This window comes from Phalacrocorax aristotelis, chromosome 16 (assembly GCF_949628215.1).
Source record: "Phalacrocorax aristotelis chromosome 16, bGulAri2.1, whole genome shotgun sequence".
In the NCBI taxonomy this organism is placed as follows: domain Eukaryota; kingdom Metazoa; phylum Chordata; class Aves; order Suliformes; family Phalacrocoracidae; genus Phalacrocorax; species Phalacrocorax aristotelis.
Window position 1 is genome coordinate 4,122,928 of NC_134291.1, and position 13,448 is coordinate 4,136,375.

Genomic DNA, 13,448 nt, shown 5'->3' on the forward strand with positions numbered 1-13,448 from the left:
AGATGTCTTCAGACTCAGAGAAGCCATTTGCTCTACAGGTATGCTTTGCCCCTGCAGTGCCGAACAGTTTTTCTCTGTTAAGAAAAGCCCCTCTAGAGAAATTGGTACTTGGAGCCAATTAATGGACCTCTTCCACCTTCTGTCTTGCCAGTTTTTCTTGGCAACAGCATCCAATCCCTGTGGCTGAGACACCGGTCGTTACAATGTGCCATTAAAAAGTGAAACTGGGGAAATAGCATGTGTAACCTCAGCAAAAAGGAGGTACCTGAAACGTTGCTGGCCTTACTTTTTTCTAACCTGTGCGCCATTCTTAATGATGCACTTCATGAATCAGCTTTTGCGCATCGCTAATTAACTCCGGAGAGCATAAGGGCTGCATGGCACAGACAGAAATTTAACTCCAAAGATGAGCAAAATCTCCATAATTACAAGCAGGGGAGCAAGGTGTTCCTGGAACCACAAGGAAATGGGGAGTGAATACCTGGCTCCCAAAGGTGCAACTGCTCAGCAACACCTCTGACCACAGGACCGGCTCTAGATAACCACATAAAACTGGGACTAACAACCACCTGGGATCTGGGCTGAGAAATAGCCTTTTGGTACAGCCCAAAGTGAACGTTCAAGCTCTTCAGTGTCTCAGGCAAAATCCCATGGACCTTCCTAGGCTGAGAAGAAAAGACTGCATTAAACCCTCCAAATTATTACCTTAGAAAATCCATTCTATTTCTCCAAGCAGATGGAATGAAGGGGGAAATTTAGGTCCAGATTAAGTTTAAATGCAGGGCTTGAAACTAAGGGATCGTATTTGGGTTCAGATTCACCGATTCTTATCTCTTCAGATATGGTAAGCTGACCTCCTGCATCATCCAGGTCAGGCAACTGCAATTAAAAAACAAAAAACACAAAAAAGTCTGTATCAAGCCCCTTCACTGCTGTTTGAGCTACAGATTATTTCTGAGGAAGACAGACATTCTTGATTTGAAGAGATCAAACCATGGAGAATCTACCACATACCCGGTAAACTGTTCCAGAGGTTAATTACTCTCACTGTTAAAAATTTATACCTTATTTCCAATCTGAATTTTTCTGGGTTCAGTTTCCAGCCGTTGGACCTTGTCATGCCTTTGAGTGCTCAATTAAAGAACACTAAAGCACCAGATACCATTTCCATCTGTCAGTGCTTGAACACAGAAATCTCAGTAGCTGGTTCTCATGAGGTTTTTGGCAAGATCTGAACTAACAACAGTAACTTTTCTGTCTGTCTTCAGATCTGACTTGGAAGCAGAGTCAAAAGGGTGAATGTATTTCATTTTTAATAATTGGTGATTCTTGAGAGGGCTGGGTAATAAATAGATCCGATAGGAAACATTCCAATGAATCCTGTTTATATCAGAATTCACCATTTTCTCTAGTGAAATGTTTCACTGGAAGAGTTCAGCTTCCGAGGATGGCAGTGAAGGCTTCATTGCACCCCACGAGCCAAGCAGGTTCTGCCCCTGAGCGCGTCCTGGAGTCTAGACCACCACGGCACCCGCGCTCAGCGTCTTGCAGAGCGCCGGGCACGTGATGCGGCTGTGACGGCACAGGGTCACGGCCGAAGGAAGCTGCAGTTCCCCCGGGAGCTGGATCACAACCGAAACAGCCGTCCTTACTGTGACAGCAGCGGAAATGAACCTGAACGCATCCCAAATGGCTCTGGAAATTAACCCAAACACATCCCATGAGAGTGTTGGGGGATTTTCCTCCTCCCACCTCCCTCCTTCCTCTCCCACAGAGCAAATCAAGTTTTTGACAAGCAACTGCCAAAAATAATCTAGATGTTCAAACAAGTATCAAGTGACTTCACACCCCAAAGCTATGCCATGCCAGACATCCTCCCCGGTACCTGCCCCACATCCGATCGGTGTCTGCCCAAAATAAGGGACAGCGATGCTTCCACTAACAGGACTTTCTCTCTCTAAAGAGCCACAAACAGCTTTTAGACCAATGGGTGCTGAAGGAGACGTAGACGAGGCCCACGAATTCGGACTGCCTGAACCTGAACGACTGGAGTAGCTAATGACTGCTTCTGTGTGAACTTTAGATGGATGGGTGGGAAAACAAGGACTTGTGATGGAACTAGACTTGCAATCTCATTGCTGGAGCTACTGCCACATCTCCTGCATGCGATATGTTACTTCATTGCTGCTCTGATACACTGCTCACGAGCCAGCTATTAGGATGAACTATGCTTCCTGCAGAATGGCACTTGCCCGCTTGAGGCAATGGTGCCATATTCTGCCATTGAATTAATTTGCCATATGACAGGCAGACAGAGTACTCGAATATGCCTGGAGCCCAGTGATTTTGGCTCGCTTTCACAAGGGATATTTCCTCTATGCATGCAGCCTCCATTATGATCAGGGAAAAAAGGAACCAAGTTTATCACCTAGACAAATATTTATTTGCTGGCCTATCAGCAAAGGGTCACTCCGCGGTTTTATTGCTTCAGCTTGAACTATTACTTCCCCCACTGCTTTTCTGATTTAGCCCAAAAGCACAAGATACTTCCACAAAGATCCAAACTCACAGGTGAGACTATATGCAAGACCTTACAGCCAAGAGCCATATGGATTTGAACAAATATTGCAGCAGATCCTCGAGGTCTGTCCAATTCAGCTACAGACACTTTTTGTCACAGTAAGCGTTCAGAAAATGAAAACAGGTTACAAAGGTCTATTCTCTCCTATAAAACACTAAATGCTCACCTGAGGTAAGATGATTCCCATGCCTGACATCTGCTTCTACAACACCAGATCCAAAATGTCGCAGGGAAGAGGCTCTGGCAGGAACTGAGAAGCATTTTGGTGGATGATGCTATTCATTAGGAGTCCTGATGCAAAACCAGAGAGACACGTAAATGGAAGAGACCTCATAGGTCCCCCCAGCCTTTCCTCTGGCCAACACAGAATTGTTCCCAAACCTTCAGTTGTCCACAACAGCTTAAAATGTCCTCAAGTGGGGAAATCCACCCTACAAAAGGCAGTTCTGTGAATCAAGGACACTCGAAGGCTCCCCTTCCCTGGCTGACCTCTGGGAGAGCCCAGGCCACCTTTGCCTGCTGCAGGCCAGTACCTCTCCCAAGCCCCTGGGCAGGAAATCAGGCAGCACGATGCCAGACTCATTTCTTACATTCTTCAGGTCATCTTTCCCAAAGATTCCTGTTACTGAGCCTATTTTTGACCCTGTAACCTTGGCCAACTTAATCTTCCTATTATCAGGAGGAAATAGTGAGAGTTTTTATTGTATCTACCTGCCTCAGATTTATTGTACCCAGATGGATCACTCTAGGCTGTGTTTTCTATTAAGAAGTATCTTTATTTTATCACATCAGTAAGAGAGGTATGCAGGTCCTGAAGGCTGTTCAGCCCAGCCATCAGACACATAATATTTTTCTTTGCTAAAGAAAACTGCAGGAGTTACTAAGGCTTTAAATTAGCAAAACTCCTCAGTATAAACATAGCTTAAAAATACATGCTTAATTCCCATTTAGATCACGGGAAATTACAGCTCAATTCCAGCAGGCACCTACCAGTTTTCATATATAAACATTTATAAATATATAATTACACGTTAGCTGAATAAGTACACCTCAAAGCACGTGCTTGAATGTATTGCTGACTCAAAGCTCAAACACCTTCCATACCAGTCCTGCAACAGAACACGATAGCGTTATTGGAAATACTCTTAGCAGTGGCCACGCCTTAATAAAATGCAGTTTTAATGCTAGGAAACATCCCCTGTTATCTAACCTAATCAAAACACCAGTGGCTGCTAAACAACCAGATCTGCATTTGATCTCGCCTTTATACAGCAAACGCGGGAACACGAGCTCATAAACAAGTGAGGAAACACATTTAACCAACAACCCACAACTTACTTTCAACAAGCTTACCGATGTCAGCACATGTGATAAAATTAGCCTGTTGGAGTCTGCGATTTTGGCATGATTATCTGCTAATTACATGCTGTAAGCTGAGAGGGGTGGGCTTAGCAGCTCTCCGGGGGCTGCTGGATGCTTGTCTTCCCACAAAACTTGCTCACAAGGCATCTAAAAATAACTTTATAGGCAAGTCTTCTTCTGAAGGGAGAGGCAGGGCAGAACAAAAGAGCGCAGACAGCTTAACCTCTTCATGCCCAAATATCCACATTTGCAGCCAGGTGTCCAATGCCCGCATCAGCAGAATCGAATCCTTTGGCTCCTTTAGGCCAAAGCCTAAACCCTGTTCTTTGACTCCTTTTCTCCAAATTCAGCTTTCTACGTCATCACCTCTGCCCTATCCCTTTAGTACCTAGCACACGGCCATTCCCTCTGTTCCACCAGTTGGTTGCTAACTGAGAATAACGTGGTTTCATGCCCAGAGACGACAGGCTGCCCTGTCTCTTCAAGCCCTGTGACTGACAGCAGCGCAGGTTACATGCCTGCACAGATAACACGAGTGGAGATTCACCCAGCACCTTTCCTGCGTCCAATCTTCTCTGCCCTGCTTCCACCTCAGCAGCAGCTGCTGATTTCCACCCAACTCTGATTTTATGCAGAGGATATATTCATCCCAGTTCTTTCCAAAGGACGCGAGTTACCCGTGCCCTGGAGTATGCGTGGGAAAACACAGCGATGTTCATTGTCACAGGCATATGACAAGCGCGTGATCATTTTCAGCAGTTATCTTGATGGAGCAAATCTAGCAAAAGAGCGAAACACGCTAAGTGGATGAAACACAAGCAAAATTTTATCCATTAAGCAATTCTATTAGGTTACAGACCAAAGGAGGTTATTGATTCAAGCAGCACAGCGTGAGCGACTAAATACTTATGAGCATCAAAGACCCACTGCAGTCAATTATTGCTCGCAGCCAGCAACTGGAGCTTCCCATTAGGAAAGGATGTGTTGTTCCAACATCAGTGACTTGGTGAAAAGCTGTGCTTTTGGAGCTAAATATGAGAGCGCATATATAAGGACTACGGACAAGTGATCACACAGGGGATATTTAAGCCTCTCAACAAACTAATTATACTGCTAATGATAAGCAAACCAGGGAGAAGCACAGACACTCGAATACAGACTGCACACGAGACTGGCTCTTACACGAAGGCTGAACTCATATTTTTTAATACAAAACTGAAAAGAGACCAAGCTTACCCATTTCTTAGATGATCAGTCATGTTCTTCATTACAAGATCATCTCCGTCTTCAATCTGATGAACTTTTGCATTAGACTAAAGGGAACCAACAACATCAGCAACTGTTGCAGTTGAAGGCTTGCTGAGACAGCAGGTAGGCAGGTGGGTGACACCTACAAAAAATACACGGGTAAAAGCATAATTACAAGGAGTAACAAAATGGCAATTCCCCACAAGAAAAGGCGAACTCCTACAAGCAGCAGCAGAGAAGCAGCGTTAGAGGCAAACGCTATAGCTAAACCTTGTTATTGATCCTACACTTTCCAAATGACTTCATATTGCTATGTGGACACAATGTATTGTTTTTAAAGGCTTAATTTTTAAAGGTTGCTGAAAAGGAGGTGACACACACACACCTTGTGCACCTCTTCTGTCTTCCACCCAGAATGAAGACATGAGCGAGGTCTATTATATACTAAACTGAAAAACAACCTCCTGACACTTGCTCATCATTATGCTTCCACCTGTAGACGAGGCTAACCTCATTTCCCCAAACAAAACTCAGTATCTGCTGAGGGAAATGCAGAACATCACTGGCAGAAGGGAGGCATTTCGCATGCCCATTTCCCTTTTCCCCATTAATCCCCTCTCCCTGTATAGCTCCGACGTGGATAGAATTTAATTATTTTTAGAGCTAGTTTTTCTTCCAATAGTGTCACCACTTTTTTCCACCAGAAGCAAATGCACATAAACACAAGTTCAAGCTGATTTAATAAATCTCCCTGTTCTCTGATCCTATTGTTCCTTGCCAGGGCTGGCTAACGTCAACTTTCAAGAGTCAGAATGAGCTGCCCCCTCCCCATGGTGCGGGATCCACTGGGAGCTTTGGTTTCAAAGTGTGTGTTTTGTATTCTTTTTCATTCCCAAATGCTAAAAATGAATTGGGGAACTAGGACAGCTGCTGGAGGCTGTAGCGAGGTGGTGATTTAGAAGGGTTTATGAAGCCAGGCACCCTGCCTTTTACAGAAAACACTGTATTCCCCAGAGACATTTTAAAATAATAGGATAGAGTTCTAGTATTTGCTCATGTAAATTGTTTTTCTTCAGCCTTTTTTTTAATTCTGTTGGCTGATGCAAAGGATTAAAAGTATCAGCATGTGGAAATCCTGCAGACAAACCCCCAGCAATCCATTTTTACCCAACCTGCATATCATCAGGCCTGCAGTCTGAGAGCTCAGAGACCGAAACCGATGGGCACGCTGCGACCTGAACGGATTGCCACATAAAATGTCAGAGGAAAAGCAGCCAGCCTCTATGTTTTATTTTCTGATTGATATTGGGATTGATATCGGGATTATCGATATTGGGTTCTCCCTGGCCAGGTGGTTTGGGGCAGGGGTTCTGTGGTCTGTGCGGACGGTCCAACAAGGACACGTGTGTGCAACTGCGCAAAGTCAGGCTGCGCCCTCCTGAACACCTTCACGCACAGACCCAGGCTGCAGACACGCACGTGCTCCGCGTGCGCTGCCGTGCAGGGACACAACTCACCTATCCCTTACGCACGTCTTGCTTGGCTGCAGGGAACACGGGTCTGCCACAGGAGCCTGAACAGGAGTTGATTTTTTGTGCAAACCTCTTATTGGAGAAGCAAAACCCACGGAGTATACAGCTGAGCTGCGCTCTCAACCTCACCTCCCACAGCCCTGCAGAGCTGCCTCCTTCCACCCCGCTGCCTGTGGGTCCCCGCAGACTCGCAGCACGCACAGTCTCTACTCCATACCCAAGAGGGGAGAGGGCAGGCTGGCCCCAGCACCACCACCTCGCTGCTGGGTGGCTTGCTGTTAGAGTGGCAGCACTGCAGGCTGTGTAGTGCCCACCATCTAGCAACTCTCAAAAAAAAGCTTAAAAGCCAGGGGTGTAAAGGCTCTGGCTTCTCCTAGGGCACAAAAAAATGTGAGGTCATGGGGTTTTTTGACAAAATCCTTTTTCTGCCCAGTGGGGAGGTGTGAATGCTGAATCAGACACACAGATTAGAAAGAAACATACTTTGTTGAGACCAAAATGTTTCATCTGAACAGTTGATCTGAACCAGCCTGGCTTTAACTGAAGATTTGCCACAACCTAGGCAGGATTCCCACATTCTTCCAGAAGCTCTAGGTTCGGAGCAAAGCCATCCAGCAGTATACCCTGGGCTGAACGTCCTTACCACCCAGCAGCACACCACATCCTTAGCTCTGAACAAGACCCACCAAAGCAATAGGCTAAGGACTTGTCCAAGCCCAGGACACCACCAGGCATGTTCTGGGGCTTTCAAGGCTGCCCATGAAGCAGGCAGCCCATCAGCTGTGCCTCTGTAAGAGCAGCTCAAGACCTTAGACTGCCAAAGAGTCACTGGAACGGAATTTGTCACAGACACTGCTACTACTCTCAAGAAGGTCACTCTCCCCAAGTGCCTCCAAGATCCCAGATTAATTTTGAGTCATAAATGCTTTGTCCATATGTCCAGAATAAATCAAATTTAGATTGAAACCAAATGTTTAAGGAACTCCATAAACGCTCTTCCCACAGGAGCTGGGTGATCATCAAGGAGACAATTTGTACAGTCCTTCGTTAACCTCCTAACATTGCTGTTGGTCCCAACTGATGCTACTCCTTTCCATGAAACAACATGCTTCCCTGCCACAACCCAACCGTGTACAACGTGCACGACACATCCCATCATCACCAAAGCATTCCTCATCTGCATGGCATTTCGGAAGTCTGCAACATACCAAACCAATTGTCCATCTGTTGGCAATTTTACAACACGTAGAGCATGGACTGCACTTGGTTTTCTTCACTACATCACTCACCTATCAACATCCAAAGTCCCTCTTCCCTCAGAACAAGTGTTTCATTTTATTAAAAAAGACCACGTCAACCTATTGATGGTTCGGTACCAATTCCACAGAACAATTCAATATGTGTACAAATTTATACTTCCATTAATCAATATTTACTCGTAGATGAAATGAAGGAGCAGCCTTCTGGGCACATATGTTTAGCGTCAATTCATGACTACAAGCTAAATATGCCTCCCGTGACTCCAAAAACCTCAAACAAAGAGCTCCTGTTCACTCGAGATGCACAGCCAGGGTCAGGCAAAGGTTATGAGTTATCCCTATCTCAAGGTTACTTACACAGTACATAAACTCCAGGATCAAGTTGCAGAGTCTGCAGCAATTGCTCACTCAAAGTCAATCACCTTCAGTGGAGACCAAGTAAAAGCAGAGGCCTTTGGGTCTACGCGGCTTCCAGGAGTGAGCTTTGCTGTTTTATCAGCTTTCTGTCCCCAGGGAGCCTCCTTAGATGTCAGGGCTTCTGCTGTGAACCAGACTTGAGGCAGTGTGACTGTTACAATTTCTTGACATATTTTGGAGTGACTTCAAATTCAACAGAGCAGGAGAAGTGAGGTGAGGTCAGGAAGAGAGGTGTGAGAGTGCCCTGGGAAGGTCTGACTGCCTAGACACGAAACAAGCTGCTGTTTCACCTTGAGGCACATCTCTGCCCCAGGGTGCTGTAGGGCACCAGGACAGGACTTCTGTCGTCGCCTATCATCTCTTAAAAAGCAGCAAGGAACAAAGTCTACTCAGCTTATCCTTTGCCCCAAAGGCTCAGTGGGTGAAGAACATTGTCCTACAGAAAAACAGGAGGGAAAACCATGGTTTTCACCTGTATTAGAAAAGTATTTAACCTGAAAAATACATAGCCTAATAATCAGGAAGGATAAAAGGATAAAAGACACGAACCATTGTTTGGCCTTAAATCTGCACACTCTCACTGAGACTTTAACTTGCGAGTACATTTTGCAAACACCAGGTTTCCTTCTCAGGAGCATCTGCCAAGATCTCACCTGCTTTGAAGGGATTTCTTCTGAATAACGGGCGCGATGGCACTGCCCAGATTCACCGTCCGAACATCTGACAGGCCAATCAGTATTTTGAAGATGATGATCAGTCTCACTCCTGCTCACACCCTCGCCAGAGAGCAAAGCACACATCTGGAAGAAGCCCTGTTCCCTTCCTGCTGCAGGCTTTTCTTCGCAGTACTAAGCCCTGATGAATTTCTAGCCTGTCTCACAGGGCAATTGCGAGGCTCAGGTCACTATTATTTGCAAAGTGCTTTGAAATCATTCTAGGAAAGCTTTATATAAATGCAAAGTATTGTTGTTGTATTACTTTTCCTAAGCTTCAACCCAGACTCTGGGGCTCTCCTCACATGCGCGTGTCAGAGGAAGAAATCTTTCCTCCCTTACTAAATTGCTTTAACTTTCTTCCTTGAACAAACGCTCATCAGCTTTCACGTGGTTGCAGGAACTGCCCAACAATATCCCCGCTGCTTCAGGCGGCCTGAAGCCCCCCGCCGCCCCCGAGCCCCCTCCCGACGCCGGGGAGCAGAGCAGGCAAACAGCTCCAGCTAACGCGGCGTTTCATCCCGCGGCAGAACACGAAAGCGCCGAGGCCCCCGCACCAAATGCTCCACCTGCCCAAACGCTCTGTGCCCCTCGCCTGAGCGGCGCTTCCCCGGCAAAGGCCCGAGGAGGTACCGCAGGGCGGGCGTCAGCTGGCGCTTTCGCCTGCCCCATGTAATGCATTTCCTTTTTATCCTTCCCCTCTCCTTTTACGGCGGTAGGTGGGAAAACAGAAGAGCAATCTCTCCTCAACATCAGAAGCCGTCAATCATCCTCTAAAAACAGCTGAATAATAGAACAAAAAAAAAAAAAAAAAAAAAGAGAAAAGGGTCGGGGCGGGTCCTTGGGTATGGAAATGCCTATCCTGGTGAAATATACTGTAAATTAGTCTGAGACAAGGGAATGTGAAGCCAGCAGGGTCCCCAAAGCTCGCTTAATACCAACTCCAGAAACATTACACTAATGTATTTTTAAATATGATTTACAAGACGCTCTATCTGAGAGAATCGAGTGGATGGAGGAAAATGAAGAGCTGGCCTGGCATGAGTAATGTGCTTCGGGGAGGCAGCCACTGCCTCCCTGTTGCAGGATGCAAAGCTGGGTGGGAAAGGAACGAAAGCCCTTAAAGGGCAGCACAGCTTGAAGGTGGGCAGCCACCCCCCGGACTCTGGAATTGCCTCTCAAAGTACCCAATTTCCTTTGCAAATGAGAGCAGTGGGGATTTAGGCACACGCTTCCCACCACCAAAAGCGATTTGAATATTTAGAAACCTGCACCCCATGGAGTTTAAATGGCTTGGACCCCACGCACAGAGCCTAATCACAAAGTCCCAAGCCTCTTTTCGGGTGTGTGAGGCTGAACCACAGGCACCTCTATGTAAGGATGCAATTGCCCATGTGCCTCCACGCTCCCTGAAGAAAACAGCCTCCCCCCAGGACAAGTCCTCCTAAATACATTAAACAACTCTATTAGGATGAATCTCAGGTGGTTCAAATTGGGAAGACAAAGCACAGGGACCCTTTGGTTGCACAGACCCCTTTGAAAATTCCCCTGTGATGGGCTGAACTCCACTGGTGGGGATGGAAGAGAAATCCCCTCCTAGCAGCAAAAGGCTCTGCTTCCATCAGCATTAGCAGCTATTTTTGCATGGAGAGCAAACAAGCTGCTCCCCACGACAGCAGTCCCGCCAAATGTGATACAGGACTCCTCAGCAGAGCAGTGCAGAGAGAGGGCGTCCAGCCCGCTGTCCCCCCGTGCTAAGGACAAGCAGGTGGCTCCAACTGTGGAGGGACAGGTTCAGCAAAGCACTTCAGCATACACTTAAGTTTCAGCATGTTAGTAACAGTCCCCTAGCCAGCAAAGCACTTATGCCTGGGAAGCAAATTAGACTCTGGCAAGGGACCGGAATTAAGCATGGTTTGGTGAACTTGGCCACGATGCTGTCATTCCAGTAATTTTCACCTGCCTAAACTTCTTTAATAGCTCATTTTTAATTAAAATGTCCTTCAAGAAAGAAAATAAATACTTGCTCAGCTTAATGCTCTGTTTCTAATCTTGGTCGGTTGGAGGGTAACTGAATAGAACAAACACAGGTAACTCCGCTGTACCAATCTCCTGTAGCATCATCATATGATTCTGACAATGTATTTCAAATTATTAACACTCGTTGCAGCTCTATTCATCATCATCTTCAGTGTCAAGATACTTCAAGAGGCAAGTGAGCTTTTAATGAGCTCTCAGACCGAAACAGGAAAGCAAAAATATATCCACTGCGTACTACTTTAATGCTCAACTTATTCATTTCATTGTATCTGCTGTTATGATTTATGAATTAGGCAGAGAGATCAGAGACATTAGAAAAACACTCATGTACACAATATCCAAAGTAAGACAAATATACTTTTTTATATATATTGAATAGATACACCTGGATTTTATATAAAACATCGCATCTTCCCACTGGTGTTTATTTTTCCTTATAAGCCCACAATGTTCTCACTGCACAAGTCACTATGTAATTATGGATTTGTCATATTGATTTAAACTCCTACAGCCCACGGGTCTGCCTGCTCGCCTTTGTGTTTTATACCAACACAAAGAAAACAGCTCAGAAAGGTGGTTCTTTGGCCCTGGGGTATTAATGAGTTGTTCCTTACGGTCTCTGCCTCTCTCCCGCACTGACCCTGGCTCACGCCCCCCGAGCTGAAATGATTTCCATCTGTCAGCTGCGCAGGGGACAAGAGGCACTGGACGTTTCACAAATGCAAGCGACCCCCTAACCCTCTCAGTGTAAGCACTTAAAACTTGCTCTCGCTTTTTATTTATCCTGCAGTCATATCCCATGAATAAAGGGGAACAATTTCCTTTCCACGACAATGACTACCTTTAGTTAGGTGAATACTCCCTGCAGATGCCTGTTGCAAGGTTTAAGAAGGGACTGGTGATTTCTCAGTGTCCCTCTGCAGACCCTGCAAAGAGCCTGGAGCTGTGGTGTGACACCACATTGGGCTCTTTGTACCACCACAGCTCAGGAATCCATCCCAGGGAATAAAACAAAAAGCCGAATTCTTAGCTCAACACGCATCTGAAATAAAATCTTCCTTTTTTAAGAAGGGAAAAACATAGACAGAAGCTTCACAGAGATGCTGGAATACAGAGGATGGATGTGTTCTGTTATACCTTTTACGTGTGCCAGGCAGGAGCTGGGTGGAAGGGCAGGGAGCAGCCTCTGCCCTGCGACCAGGGGTGTGAAATACTGCAGGCAGCACTAGCCCAAAAAGCTCATCCCCCATGCCAGGAAATCTGCCCCTGCGTCCTCACAACCTGTGGAGAGCAAAAGCAGAGGTATGGACATCCCCAAGATCCCTCTCAAGATGCCTTCCTCAAAAAATGACTTCTTGTGGCTCCTGAAAGCCTACAGTCAAATTTATCACACCAAATACCCAAAGAGGCTCCCTGCACCTTCAGCATCACCCCAGCCATCACATGGGGACAGGTGTGTAATCTCCTTCCAGGCATTAGCAGGGATAATGCCAAACAGCTGTGGCTTGTTTTGAAGCTCTCCCTCTCCCAGCTGTGCACAGAGGTTAGTGCTCATACAGTGATGGGAAGGGGGGACAGGGACCCTGAGGCCACCATCACCCTGCAAAGTCTCAGAGTAGCTACCGAGGGAGAGGGCTCGCCCGGAGAGAGACACGGCTGTTCGCACCCACAGTGCCTCACAGCTCCAGCTGCCCCAGCGCACCTTCCCCCGACTTCGAGCACTCACTTCTGCACCCTGTCCCCCCCCAGCATGCCTTGTGCGCTCTTTGCTACTTCAACAACTGTTCCAGTCATCTTGGTGCAACCAAAAGCTGACAACATGAATCCATGAAATTGAGGAACACTTTCATTTTGGAGTGAAATTCACAGGCACACGCAGCTCGGGGCAGTACCCAGGTAGCTACTGAGGCAAGCGCAAGCCTTGGGCAGCGGTCCTTACCTTCTAAGCTGCTGTTTTTAGGGTTGAAAGCATGACAACCACAAGCTGCACTTTGGAAAGCCTCTGACCACCACTCAGTCTCCAGAGCATAGTCAGCTTAGTTGGCTCAGTCCTTCGCCATAACACCACATGCTAAAGACCTGGGTATTCAGAGCAAGCAGGTGATCACAGCAGCCAAGAAGAACTACAAAGCCCATCTCCATCATCTTATAAAACAGACTATCGTTTGCCATTACTTCTTTAAGACAGCTCATCCTTCCAGCTAGTTTTTCCACTAGAAAAACCGCTGGACAATTTCATTAACAAACACCTCTTCATGCCACTGAAGGACCTGTTGACCATCTGCCAGCAGCAGCT

The 13,448-nt window shown here is 46.5% G+C and overlaps 1 long non-coding RNA gene across 17 annotated transcripts in view; it reads right to left on the reverse strand.

Annotated features, from left to right (window-relative positions):
- The window catches only part of LOC142065342 (uncharacterized), a 192,285-nt gene that overhangs the window by 96,704 nt on the left and 82,133 nt on the right, over nt 1-13,448 (reverse strand). For 13 of the 17 annotated variants that reach the window (XR_012663363.1, XR_012663372.1, XR_012663366.1 and 10 more), the window contains exons 3-4: nt 5,180-5,333; nt 2,748-4,721 (exon numbers count right to left, since the gene is read on the reverse strand). This is a non-coding gene — a long non-coding RNA (uncharacterized LOC142065342). Of the gene's footprint in view, nt 1-705; nt 880-2,747; nt 4,722-5,179; nt 5,334-13,448 lie in introns of all 17 variants that reach the window. The other 4 variants (XR_012663371.1, XR_012663370.1, XR_012663361.1 and 1 more) reach the window with 3 other exon arrangements.